The 14,606-nt window shown below is 40.3% G+C and overlaps 1 pseudogene across 1 annotated transcript; it reads right to left on the bottom strand.

The window, feature by feature from the left end:
• Positions 1–8,097: 8,097 nt before the first annotated feature.
• On the bottom strand, positions 8,098–10,805 carry LOC103124409 (serine/arginine-rich splicing factor 1-like; annotated as a pseudogene). Its single transcript, XR_009550215.1, has 2 exons — positions 9,501–10,805; positions 8,098–8,602 (listed from the first exon to the last, which is right to left on the bottom strand). The product of XR_009550215.1 is annotated as a serine/arginine-rich splicing factor 1-like (transcript).
• Between the last annotated feature and the right edge of the window lie 3,801 nt (positions 10,806–14,606).

Raw genomic sequence — 14,606 nt, 5'->3', positions numbered from 1 at the left:
AAAGTTAAATCAGAAGAGAGGTTTATTAATAAAAATCACTGTAAATGTAGGGAAGAAGTCTAGTTAAGAGAGTAGGCAGAAGTACAAAGTCTGCAAGCTACCCAAGACCACCATGTGAAGAGATGTGGATAAATCCAGAACCACACCAACAGGGTAATCTAATCAAGAGAGTGAGCTGCTGCAAGTCCTTGCTTATATACATTCCCTTGTGATTGTGCTCCATGTCAAGCTGATGTCATCTGTATGCTAATTGCCCCAAATTACTGTTGGGGTCACTACATATTTTTTTCAAGTTAATGTGTTTCAATTCTCTATATTCCACATATGAGTGATACCATCCTGTAGTTGTCCTTCACTTCTTTACTTCACTAATCATAATTACTGACAGCCCCATCTGTTTAGACCCAAAGGACATACTGTTATCTTTTTAAAAAATTTTTTATATTTATTTGTTTTCCCTTTTGTTGCCCTTGTTGTTTTTTATTGTTATTGTAGTTGTTGTTGTTGTTAGATAGGACAGAGAGAAATGGAAACAGGAGGGGAAGACAGAGAGGGGGAGAGAAAGACCCACAACTGCAGACCTGCTTCACCGTTTGTGAAATGACTCCCCTGCAGGTGGGGAGTCAGGGACTTGAACAGGGATCCTTATGCCGGTCCTTGCACTTAGTGCCACATGCACTTAACCCACTGCACGACCACCCAATTCCCAGTCTTTTTCTTAAATGCTGAGTAGTACTCCATTGAGTTTATGTCCCATGACATTTTTTTTGTATTTATAAAACTCAAATTAGTGATTTTTATTTCATTGTTAAATGCCTTTCTCCCCTTTTTAAAATTTTTTATTTATAAAATGGAAACCCTTTTTATAAAAGGGTTTTATAAACCCTTTATAAACCCTTTTTAAAGGGTTTTAAAAGGGTTTTTATAAACCCTTTTATAAACCCTTTTTATAAAGGGTTTATAAAATTTAAATTTATTTATAAAATGGAATTCTACACAATTCCCAGAACTCCATATCTCATCCCCTCCCTTGATAGCTTTCCTATTCTTTATCCCTCTGGGAGTATGGACCAAGGCTCATTATGGGTTGCAGAAGGTGGAAGGTCTGGCTTCTGTAATTGCTTCCCTGCTGAACATGGGCATTGACAGGTCAATTCATACTCCCAGCCTGTTTCTCTCTTTCCCTAGTGGGGCAGGAGTCTGGGGAAGTAGGACTCCAGGACACATTGGTGGGATCATCTGTCCAGGGAAGTCTGGTGGCATCATGTTAGCATCTGGAACCTGGTGGCTGAAAAAGAGTTAAGATATAAAGCAGAACAAATTGTTGACTAATCATGAACCTAAAGGCTGGAATATTGCAGATAAAGATTTGGTGTCTCCATTTTGGAAAAAGCTAGTAGGTCTAAGTTAGGTATATTCCAAGGGACTTCACTGGGTTTTGCCTGAGCCTGGTAGATCTGGTATGCAGGTGGACCCAGGTTATTGTCTAGGGGAGATGATGTCATGGATAGCTGGAAAATGGGCTAGAAATCTGGGTCAGGGAAGAGAGTAGCTTCCAAATATGGGAAAAGTATATAAATATTGTTGTCTGTAAACTGCATCAATTTGATCTGGGGCCCATATTCAGCTTAGGAGCCTATGTAACCTCTGCATCCCTGTAGGTCTGAGCTCACATTCTTTGGGCATGAGTAGGAATGTTCCAGAAGACTTTTCCCCTCTTTAAGTGTTCCTCATAGGGCTTTTTCCCCCAGCCCCAAGTAATATAATCTTTTAATCAGGAAAATGAAAAAGCATTCACTAGAGAAGCATGTGGGTTGTTTGGGTGAAGACAGCTGACTCAATGTGATTCTTATTTTTATTCACTTCTAAGGCCTTTCCTTCACTTCATTTCTAAGCCACATCTACATCTATTACAACTTCCAGATGTTCTTTCTTCTCTTTCCTCTCAGATAAAGGAAATAGCACCTGACTTCCTCAGACATTGTTCAGGTTTTCTTCCCTTTCAGTGATTGTATAAAAACAAAAGTTCATGGTTACAAAAATTCCAAGTCTTTGTGAAACTAGCATTCAGAACTCCCTGGTCATTTTCACCTAATGTCTCTCACTCTGAGAATATGAAACAAAATTCCTTTGGGGATAAAAGAAGGCATTCTGGCTTCTGTAATTGCTTCTCCACTAGACTTGGACATTGGCTGGTCAATCCATCCCTTCAGATTGTCTTTATCTTTCCCTAGTGGGGTAGGCTTTGGAGACATGGTTCTGAGACATGTTGGTGAGGTCATCTGCCTAGGGATGTCAGGATGAGATCATAGTAGCATCTGGAACTTGGTGTTTGAAAGGCAATATGATATAAAGCTGGAAAAATGTTTAATAACTGATGTTCTTTATGTTGAGACCACTCCTCACACTTGCTCTATATTAGGACATTCAGAGACTCTTTACTTCCCTGTTTTCTCAGAGCCCTTCACTGGATCTTCTTCTCTGGTGACCTTCTTGGTCACTGCTAACCAAGTTTTTTTCCCCTTTGTTCTAGAGTCAGGGTCACATTTTTAGAGCTGAAGACAAATGGTGTTTGGTTCTTAGTATTTCCATAAAACTGTCAGAAGCTTATCAGTGCATGTGGCGCAAAGCGCAAAGACTGGTGTGAGGATCCCAGTTCGAGCCCCCCCCCCCCCATCTGCAGGAGATTCACTTCACAACTGGTGAAGTAGGTCTGCAGGTGTCTATCTTTCTCTCCCCCTCTGTCTTCCTCTCCTCTGTTTTTCTCTGTCCAATGACATCAATAACTACAACAGTAATAACTACAAAAACAATAAAGTCAAAAGGGCAACAAAAAGGAAATCAATCAATCAATCAGTATTTTAAAAAATCTTCTAAAGGGGGTTGGGCGGTGGCGCAGTGGGTTAAGCGCAAATGGCGCAAAGCGCAGGGACCCGCGTAAGGATCCCGGTTGGAGCTCCCGGCTCCCCACCTGCAGGGGAGTCGCTTCAAGGGCCGTGAAGCGGGTCTGCAGGTGTCTATCTTTCTCTCCCCCTCTCTCTCTGTCTTCCCCTCCTCTCTCCATTTCTCTCTGTCCTATCCAACAACAAAGCAAAGTCAACAATGGCAATAATAACCGCAATGAGGCTGCAACAACTAAGGCAACAAAAAGGGGGAAAAAATGGCCTCCAGGAGCGGTGGATTCATGGTGCAGGCACCGAGCCCAGCAATAACCCTGGAGGAGAAAAAAAGAAAAAAAAATCTTCTAAAAAAAAAACTGCCAGAAGCTGCCAACAGCTTAAATGTGTAGCAGAAATCATTTTTTCCCATTCCAAACCTCTCATTGTCTGTAGGAGAAAACTGAGAAAGAACAGATAAGGAAAGAAAAAGTGCTTGGTGTTTTGCTCTTGTGAAGAGTATAATGCTGTCTAAGAGTGGTTCCCTTCTTCCTCCTCTGATTGAGAGGGTTCTCTAATGGAATTACTTCATAAGAATAGAGCTTCCTGCCACCCTCCCACCTCCTCAAAATAACCACCATGGTTTTCATAAAGTCTTAAAAACTGTTTGCTTCTGCTTCTCCCCCTGCCTTTTTTTTTTTCAAGTTCATGTATATCAGTTCTCTAGATTCCACACATGAGTGAAACCACTTGGCAGTTGTTTTACACCTCTTTGCTTATTTTCCTAAGCACAATCACCTCTAGTTTCATCCATTTTGTCTCAAAGGACACAATGCCATCTATATTTAAGGCTGAGTAGTACTACATAGAGTATATATCCCATACCTTTAGCTAGTAATCTATCAATGGGAATTTAGACTGTTTTCACACTGTGGCTATTGTGAATAATGCTGATGTTATGAACATAGGGGTGAACATGTGCATTCTAAGTAGTGTTTGAGTCTCTTTGGATAAATGCCTAAGAGTAGTATTGCTGGATCATAAAACAATTACATTTTATTTGTTTAAGGACTCCCCACACAATCTTCCAAAGGGCCTGCACTATTTTGCACCCCCGCCAACAGTGTAGCAGAGTGCCTTTTACTCCACAACCTCATCAACACCTGTCATTTTCTGATTTGCTGATGTAAGCCACTATTTCAGGTACAAGATGGAATCTTGGTGTCATTTTAACTTGCACTTTTGTAATGATATGGTGGGAAATTGTGCAGATGCAGTCACAGCTGCCATGTTGTCCCCTCAGGCTATTGCGCCAGAGTTGGGACATTCTCAGAGTGCCTGTTCTGCCATGTTGTGCCCTCAGGGCATTGTCAATTCCCCGAGATAGTTGGAGTGCTTTGGTTACTCCTCCCCCTTCCCATTCCCGCGAGAGTTATTATCCTACCCTGGAGTGCTATGGCTACTCCCCGTCTCATTCTCAGGAGAGCTATTCCCATAAAAGCACTTCTTCTTCTGCCCCTCACTCTCTTGCCCGCCTTTTCACTTCGATGATTAGATGCAGGGAAGGTTGCTGTGGGAGGCAGCCATTTTTGCTACTTCCATGTGGCCCAAACTGCTGCTCTCTCTTGTTGGGTGGTGAGGTGGCAGGGGACGGCCATTTTTGGCTGGATCCATGTGGCCTGAACCACCCGTATGACCCAACAATAAAGATTTGTGTTCCCTCTGCGCTTGGATTCTCTCTCCTTCACATCCCACTGCCTCGAAGCAACAATGATAAGTGAATTGAAGCATTTCTTCATGAGTCTGTGGACCAGGTACATCTCTTTAGAAAACTGTTTTGTTCCTTGGCCCAATTTTTTGTTGGACAGAGATGCCTAGATATCCTTCTGTAGCTTGTTTTAAAAGTATAAAAGCATTTTAGTTTGATGTAATATTATTTATTCACTCTTATTTTCATTTTTAGTGCCTGTGAGGTTGAGTCTCTATGCCTTTGATAGGAAGATACTGCAATGTTTCACTAATGTTTTTTCTATTAATTTTAGAGTTTCTAAAACTCTAAAACAATCTTGAGAAAAAAGAACAGAATTGGAGGCATCACACTCCCAGATCTCAAACTGTATTATAGGGCCATTGTCATCAAAACTGCTTGGTACTGGAACATGAATAGACACACTGACCAGTGGAATAGAATTGAAAGCCCAGAAATGAGGCCCCACACGTATGGACATCTAATCTTTGACAAAGGGGCCCTGACTATTACATGGGGAAAGCAGAGTCTCTTCAATAAATGGTGTTGGAAACAATGGGTTGAAACATACAGAAGAATGAAACTGAATCACTGTATTTCACCAAATACAAAAGTAAATTCCAAGTGGATCAAGGACTTGGATGTTAGACCACAAACTATCAAATACTTAGAGGAAAATATTGGCAGAACTCTTTTCCGCATAAATTTTAAAGACATTTTCAATGAAACGAATCCAATTACAAAGAAGACTAAGGCAAGTATAAACTAAAAAGCTTCTTCACAGCAAAAGAAACCACTATCCAAACCAAGAGACCCCTCACAGAATGGGAGCAGGTCCTTACATGCCATACATCAGATAAGAGTTTAATAACCAACATATATAAAGAGCTTGCCAAACTCAACAACAAGACAACAAATAACCCCATCCAAAAATGGGGGGAGGACTTGGACAGAATATCCACCACAGAAGAGATCCAAAAGGCTGAGAAACACATGAAAAAATGCTCCAAGTCTCTGATTGTCAGAGAAATGCAAATAAAGACAACAATGAGATATCACTTCACTCCTGTGAGAATGTCATACATCAGAAAAGGTAACAGCAACAAATGCTGGAGAGGGTGTGGGGTCAAAGGAACCCTCCAGCACTGCTGGTGGGAATGTAAATTGGTCCAACCTCTGTGGAGAATAGTCTGGAAAACTCTCAGAAGGCTAGAAATAGACTTACCCTATGACCCTGCAATTCCTCTCCTGGGGATATATTCTAAGGAACCCAACACATCCATCCAAAAAGATCTGTGTACACATATGTTCTTGTTAGCACAATTTGTAGTAGCCAAAACCTGGAAGCAACCCAGGTGTCCAACAACAGATGAGTGGCTGAGCAAGTTATATATACACAATAGAATACTACTCAGCTGTAAAAAATGGTGACTTCACCATTTTTAGCCCATCCTTGATGGACCTTGAAAAAATCATGTTGAGTGAAATAAGTCAGAAACAGAAGGATGAATATGGGATGGTCTCACTCTCAGGCAGAAGTTGAAAAACAAGATCAGAAAAGAAAACACATGTAGAACCTGAAATGGAATTGGCATATCGCACCAAAATAAAAGACTGGGGTGGGTGGGTGGGGAGAATACAGGTCCATGAAGGATGATAAATGACATAGTGGGGGTTGTATTGTTAAATGCGAAACTGGGGAATGTTATGCATGTACAAACTATTGTATTTACTGTTGAATGTAAAACACTAATTCCCCAATAAAGAAATAAATTTAAAAAATTTTTTAGAGTTTCTGATGTAATATTCAGGTCTTTGATACATTTTGATTTTCTTTTGCTGTGTGTTTCACTCTTCTACATATGGCTGACCAATTTTCCTAGAACCATTTGCTGAAGAGACCTTCTTTACCTCCACTGAATTATTTTAGCCCTTTTGTCATATACTCAGTGGCTATATATGTGTGGGATCATTTCTTGGCTCTTGAATCTGTTTATTGATACAAGTGTCCATTTTCGTTTCAAGATGTTTTAATTTCTGTTGATTTGTCGTATAAGCTGTTTGTGCCAAGCTGTTTTAATTTCTATTGATTTGTAGTATAAACTAAAGTTGGGGAGTTTGATACCTCTGTATTATTTCTCAGAAGTGCTTTAATAGGATTTTTTTTTTCCTCCAGAGTTATTACTGGGGCACAGTGCCTGCTCTATGAGTGCACTGCTCCCAGAGGCCATGTTTTTATTGGATAGGACAGAGAGAAATTGAGAGAGGAGAGGAAGACAGAGAGGGAAAGAGAAAGATAGACACCTGCAGACCTACTTCACTTGCTTGTGAAGCCACCCCCTCTGCAGGTGGGGAGTTGGGGGCTAGAAATAGGATCCTTGCTAGGGAACTTGCAGTTCATACTATGCACATACCCAATATGCTACTGCTTGGCCCCCTGGAATCTTGATAGAGATTGCATTGAAGTTAGAGATGGTTTTGGTGTTATGGCCTTTTTAATAATATTTATTTTTCCAATCCAGGAATAAGAAGTGTTCTTCCATTTCTGTGTGTCCTTCTCTATGTCATTTAATAATGTTCTATAGTCTTCCCATGAAAGATTCTTCCTTTGTGAGATTCACCCCATGTATTTTATCTTTTTGAGTTTGATTGTAATGGGATTGACTTTTTTATTTCTCCTTCCTATGATTCCTTATTTATATAAAGATATGTCACAGACTTATGTGTGTTGATATATATTTGCTACTTTACTGAATTTATTATTTCCAGTAGTATTTTGAAAACATTAGCTGTGAGTTTGTTATAAATGGCCTTTATGATGTTGAGAAATTGCCCTTTTATTCCCAACTTCTGGAGGATCTGTATCATAAATGGTTGATGGATCTTGTCAAGTGATTTTCAGAATCAGTCAATATAACCATGTGATATTTTTACCTTTTTTTTTTTTTGATATGATGGATTACACTGATTGACTTGAGAGTGTTTAATAATTCCTGTTTTCCAAGGATGAATTTGATTTGCTCCGGGTGAATTATTTCCTTGATATGTTATTGGATTTAATTTACCAAGATATAGTTGATGATCTTTGCGTCAATGATCATCAGGGCATCAGTGGTCATCACAGATATAGGTCTATAGTTTTGTATTTTGGTAGAGTCCTTTCCTACTTGGTAATCAGAGTGATTTTAGCCTCATAGACATAGCTGTGTAGTATTTCATTGTGTACCTGTGTCACAATTTTCTTAGGCACTCATCTGCTATTGGGCATCTGAGTTGCTTTCAAGTTTAAGCTATTACAAACTACTCTGCTATGAAAAATAGATGTGCATAGGTCTTTTCAGATAACTGTCTGTTTTCCCTGGGAAAAGGATTGATATGTCATATAGTAGGTACCTTTCTAGCACTTTTATAATTTTGTAGACTGTTTTTCACAAGAATTGGACCAATTTTACATTTCTTTTTTTTTTTTTTAGCTTTTTAAAAAACGTTTATCTTTTTTTCAAAGGAAAACGGCAATAGCCAATTGGAAACCTACTTATTCTTCAAATCCAATAGTTTTCTTTAAATTTAGAAGTGACTTACTGATTACTACTTTAAACAACCCCCCCTTACCCCTTTAAATGTTTACCATCTACTCGTGCTGAATCCTTCCAAGGAGATTGCTCCAGCGTATTATCTCCAGGTCCTCGCTTTGCTCCTTTTACCAAAAAATGCAAAACACAATTCCATCGTGCATCTTAAGGGCTCCAATCGTCAAAAATAGGAAAAAAAATCTTTGGAATAGTCAATTAAGTTGATAAAAAAAAATCCACATGAATGCGGTTTGGTTGGGGAAGGAATCCACTCCTATGTTCCTGGTAATCTGATCCCGCTCCATGAATCCTTGTAATTTATCCTCCCTATCCTATCCACATTATGATTTGAATCCAATGATCCAGCTCCAAGGATTGGGATCCAGTGAGCCCTCTCCAATCCAAACCTTTATAACCAGCAAAACCAAAAAAGAGGAGGCAAAATGTTAGATACTGTAATCAAAAAAGGTTTCTAGGGAATGATCAGTTATGTCTGTCATCTGTTTAACAGATGTACATCAATAATTATCAAATTCCCCAAAACAAGTTTCTGGATGGTGTTCAGATTAATTTTAGAAACTTAATCATCATAGAAACTAATTGGAAGAAACATTTTATATTTACAGTTCAACTGATCATGCCAACACTTGTTACTGTACAGCATATTACAGGTTTTGTGATTGCAAAAAGTTATGTAATTGAAAAGATTACTGGTACTGCTACCCACCTATATCTAAACTAGATCTAATGCTCCCATCTGCAATTTAATTTGTAAATTAAGAGTGTTTTAAACATGAGTCAATTATGAATATTATAAGGAAGGTGAGACTTAAAAGTATTCCCAACTAGGTTATCTACACAGTACTTTGGAATTCTATATTTTGCTTTCATTTTGTCTTAAAAAAATGAAATAGCAATGCTATATCAGTCACACAGAGGACATGCAGATTTAGCAGTATTGATATTATACTCTATCTGGTTGGAATTAAAGACACCCTGTACCCACATGTACACCAACATCAGGTCACACATTAACAGTTGTAACTAAGCACTGTGACAAATTAGCCAGTTCTTCCCACATTAGTCCCTATTAAAACAAAAAAGGGGGAAGGAAGCAAAATAAACTGTTATAAAATGGGCAAAGTAATTTTGCCACAATTGCCAAGGCTTAAAGAGGAAAGCAATTGTAGTAAAGATAATGGCAAAGATTGTTTTAAGGTAAATGTAGTTATTTTTAACCCTTGCCTTTTAGTATAAGGTCAATACTGCCAATTTCATCTGTGACAATAGCACTTGGAGTCATACCATTGCCTCCATTATTGATCTGATCCTCCTCAATCCTCCTTTTGACAATCTTAAAATGATTGAAATGTGCTCCACAATCCTTAATCCAAAGCATTCTTAATCCATCTCTTCAGACGTGTCTACAGAAAGACACATGAAAAGCAAGATAAACATAAGAACTTCCCCAGATAAGATAACCACCAACACCCCACAACATCCCAGTTCACACAAACCAGAGCAGAAAAGACATTTACACAGTATCACAGTCTGAAGAGCATGGAAGAGTTAATTAAATTTAAACAATCCTGTCTGACATCACTTAAAATACAATTTATCAGACATGAGGATAATGTGTGGATGTTAGGAGCAAGGGGATATTACACAAGAATGCAATTCAACACTTCAGCCCATTCTGAACAAAACAATTTGAATTAAAAAATGAAAAGATTGTACTGAGTAAAGGAAAACTGTATACAACATGGGTTCTACAAAAAGTGTCACCAATCATCTTATGTACGAGAGCGAGATCTGCTATGACAGGGAGAATAGCGTGGTGATCCTCTGCTTCTCCTTGGGGAATAACTGCTACTCCTGCTGTTGCTTCTGCTATGGCTTCTGCTATGAATACGGCTTCAGATCGAGATCTTCCATAACTTGGACTTCTGGGCCCATCAACTTTAACCCGGATGTAGGCAGTTTCTCCCTCATGAGATCTAAACTTAGTGTTATCCAGTTTTCGAACTGCATAGGTCATATCTTGTTTCCGTACAAACTCCACGACACCAGTGCCATCTCGGTAAACATCAGCATAACATACATCACCTGCTTCACACATGTGATCCTTCAAATCCTGCCAATTTCCACTTGGAGGCAGTCCAGAGACAACCACTCTGTTTTCAGAACGCGGGGACAGGGGGCCATAGCAGCCTCGGGGAGCTCCACCACCTGCACCCCCACCGCCGCTTCGGTCGGTTCCGCGGCCGCGAGGAAACTCCACCCGCAAGCAGTATCCATCGTAATCATAGCCGCGACCGTACACCGCGTCTTCCGCGTCTCTCGGATCCTCGAATTCCACGAAGGCGAAGGGCGGTCCTCCGCGGCTATTCTTGAGGTCGATGTCACGGATAGCACCTTATTTGTAAAACACGTCCTCAATGTCCTTGGTTCGGATGTCTGGAGGTAAGTTGCCCACGTAGATACGGCAATCGTTGTTCCCTGCTGGGCCACGAATAACACCACCTCCTGACATGGCGGCGACGAAAAGCGCGGACTCGAGAACAGGCCTTCCCACCAAGCCTAGCGCATGGCAGAGCGAGCCCACAACGACACCACATCTCTCCCAATTTTACATTTCTACTAGCAATGTTTGAGAGTTCCTTGTCCCTAAAACCTCTCCAATAGTTGATGTTTCTGTCATTTTCAATGCACGACATTCTCACAGGTGTGAAGTGAGAGTTCACTGTTTGTATTTGCATTTCTCTAATCCATGATTTTGAAAGTTGTTTGATATATTTGTTGGACCCTTGGATCTCTTCTTTGGAGAAGACCCTGCCCATATCACCCCCCCACTGTCAGGTTCCTCAGGGGAATGAGCCAGACTGACTCCCATGTCACCACCCAGTCTGTTGGCCACCAGAGCCTAGATGGAGAGTGGGGAACGTTGGGCCAGCAGCAGCAGGGGTGAGCTCACTGAGTGGTCTTCCACCTTACCGTGACAGTGGACGATATGACAAACCACTTCAGGGAACCATGGCAGTGGACGGAACACTTTATTGTTTCAGTTATACGTTTATAAAGGGGTAGCTGTGCAGGGGTAGTAGCCAAGCTGACCAATGAGAAGGTATGAATGGTGACGTAGGAAAGGGGAACAGAAATTTAAAGAAGGCGAAGCCCACCAGAGGGAGGGGGGTTGATGAGGCAAGACTGGTAGGATGGTTGGAATTCCCCCGCATACTCTGGTCACATCTCACTCAGCCACAAGGCTAGCATGCCACGGGGAGACTGATAGATGAGCTTCTGGGAGGGTGTTAACCATCCATGCTCAAACACTCATTAGCCTCACACCCCACTCCATTTTTAATGAGGTTGTTCTTTATTATCCTTCTGTCCAACACATGACATATGAAGATAGCCCCCCACTCTCTGTGGAGTCTCTCTGTTATGGTGGTTATTTATTTGCTGTACAGAAGTTTTTCATTTTGATGTAGCCCCATTGGTTTATTTTTGCTCTTGTTTTCATTGCAATTAGATCTGAACTAGTTTCTGTAAGTTGCATGGAATAAAATTTTGCTTGTGTTTTCTTCTAAATATTTGGTAGGTTCTGGCCTAACAGCTAAATCATCGATCCATTTGGAACTTGTGTATATGATAAAATATGGTGGTTCAGTTTCATTCTTCTGCATGCTTCAACTCAGTTTTCCAACACCACTTTTTGAATAGAATCTCTTTTCCCCATTTGATGTTCTGAGCCCCCTTTCAAAAATTAGGTATCCGTACATGTGGGCTTCCTTCCTTCCTTCCTTCCTTTCTTTTTTCTACTGAGGTTATAGTTGGGGCTTGGTTTTGCAGACTGACTCCACCATTCTCAGTGTCCATTTCTTTCTTTTTCTATTTTTAAAAACATTTTTATTTATTTATTGTTGGATAGAGACAGAGAGAAATTTAAAAGGGAGAAGAAAGAGGAGAGAGACAGAGACATCTGCAGCCCTGTTTCACCACTCAAAAGTTTTCCCTCTGTAGGTGGGGACCAGGGGCTGAATCCAGGTCCTTGCACACTGTAAACATATGTGCTTAACCATGTGCATCACCACCTGGACCCTATTTCTATTTTTACACACACACACACACAACACACACACACACACTGAGAGAAAGACATAAAGGAAAGACACCTACAGAACTGCTACACTGATCATAAAGTTTCACTGAAGCAGGTAGAGATAAAAAGCTTAAATTCAGGTCCTCACATCATGATGTGTGTGCTAACTACCCAGTCCTTCCATCCAATATGCTGTCTTTTCAACATCACATTTCCTTTCTTCCACCTACAACTTTTTTTGTTTTTATTAGCACCTTAATAATGATTAACAAGATAAGAGGGGTACAATTCCCACCACCAGAGTTCATACCACCCCCTACATTGAAAGGTTTCCTAGTCTTTATCCCACTGGGAGTATAGACCAAAATTCAGAATGTGGAATGTAGAAGGTGGAAGGTTTGGCTTCTGTAATTACTTTTTGACTGAGGATGGGCATTGGGAGGTCAATCCATACCCCAAGCCTGTTTCTATCTTTCCCTAATGCAGTAGGACTCTGGGGAATTAAGGTTCTAGGACATATTGGTGAGGTCATCTGCCTAGGAAAGTCAGACTAGTGTCATGGTTGCATCTGCAACTTGGTGGTTGAAAAGCAGTAATATATCAAGCAGAAATTTTTTTTTTTTAATAATTAGGAACTTAGAGGTAAAAGTAGAGCAGGTGGAACTGAAGGTCTTTGTATAGAAAGAAGCTAGGAAGTCTATTTTGAGTATATTCCAAGGGGCCCATGACTTTAGTAATTTTTGCTTGAACCCAAAAGCAGGTGGACTTAAAGTGTAATCTGGGAAGATGGTATCAGAGTTGGAAATAGGACTAGAAAGCTGGATCATAGCAGAGAGTAGCTCACTCTCTTTATATGAGGAAAAGTATATAAATAAAATTAACTGTAAACACCATTGATATGACTTAGGGAAAATTTATCTATTAATTAAATATCTTTGCATCCCTGTCAGTCTAAACTCACAATCTGTGGTATGTTGGAGAGGTTGAGGGGACAAAGGAATCCTCTTGCACTGCTGGTGGGAATGTAAATTGGCCCACACCTTGTAAAGAGCAGTCTGGAGAACACTCACAAGGCTTGAAGTGGACCTTACTTTTTTTTTTTCTTTCTAGTTTTTGTTAGCGAGGACAGAGAAAATTGAGAGAGGAAGGAGGAAAAGAGGAGGGGGGAGCAGAGCCAAGATGGTGACTTGAAGACAACACCCTGTGTGAGCTCCAGAAAAAATCAGCTTTCAACCTGGGACTCTAGGGAGAGGGAAAGATTTCTGTCGATTGGTGGTAAAGGAGAGCAATGGGTGGTCAGGGTGACACCAAAAAAGAGACCTATAACCCCCCTTTGGGCTGGCAAACAGAAGCCAAAAGGACAAAGGAAAGGAAAACCCTTGGCTTGACTATTTTTGAATTCACCCTGCTCCCTCACCCCAAAACCAGCCCCCACATGCTGGCCATATGCTCCTAGGAGGCTCCCTGTGGAGCGACTTTCTTTACCAAGATTCCTAGCCTAGCAAGGGTGGAGTGTCATTCCAATTCCCCCCCCACCCCCCCGACATTTTTTTCTTTTTGAAGGGGGCTGGAGCTCTACTTAAGTGACAGAATACCCAACCAATCAGTGCCTCAGCCCTGCCCAGGACAGACTAGCTGGAGTGATTTATTATTATTTATTTATACTTCCTATAATTGTTGTCTTTGCTTTGTTTTGTTTAGTAAGGGAATCAGGCTGTGTGTAGCCAGTCTTAAGTGGTGCAAGCTGCAGACTGACTTTCAGGATTTTTTTTACTTTATTTGATTTTACTATTAGTTTTATTATATACACATGTCCCTTTTCCCTCCTCCTCAGGTTGAACAAAATTAACTGTTGTTGTTTATTCCATTGATAGGTGACTGGGTATACTATCTATTGTGGGAGGAATTTGTTAACTCTCACATTCTTCCCTCCACCCTCATTATTCTCCAACTAAGTAAGAAAAATTTCCTTTCACTGCTCTTTATTCTCCTTCTTTCTTCTTTCTTTGTGAATTCACTGACAATCGCTTGTGAGTTATTTTGTGGAAGATATCTGACTCAGAGTGTACTCTTTATCTGTGTATGTCTCTTTTCTCCTTTCCTTTCTATTTTTGGTATCTCTAGAATTTATAGTGGATAGTAGATTCACATAATTGTCTATTATTGCTTTATCTTTCCCCCCTTCTCTTCTTTTTCCTTTCCTTTTTTTTTTTTTTTTTTTTGGACTGGAGGTGTTGGTTGGTTAACTGGTATTGGTTAAATGGCATTAATCTTTGCTTCAGTTGCTATTGTACTTTCTGTGGTTTATG

The sequence above is a fragment of the Erinaceus europaeus genome, chromosome 6, assembly GCF_950295315.1.
Source record: "Erinaceus europaeus chromosome 6, mEriEur2.1, whole genome shotgun sequence".
NCBI lineage: Eukaryota > Metazoa > Chordata > Mammalia > Eulipotyphla > Erinaceidae > Erinaceus > Erinaceus europaeus.
Note: the sequence above shows the minus strand (reverse complement) of the source record. Positions and strands in the feature narration are given on the sequence as shown.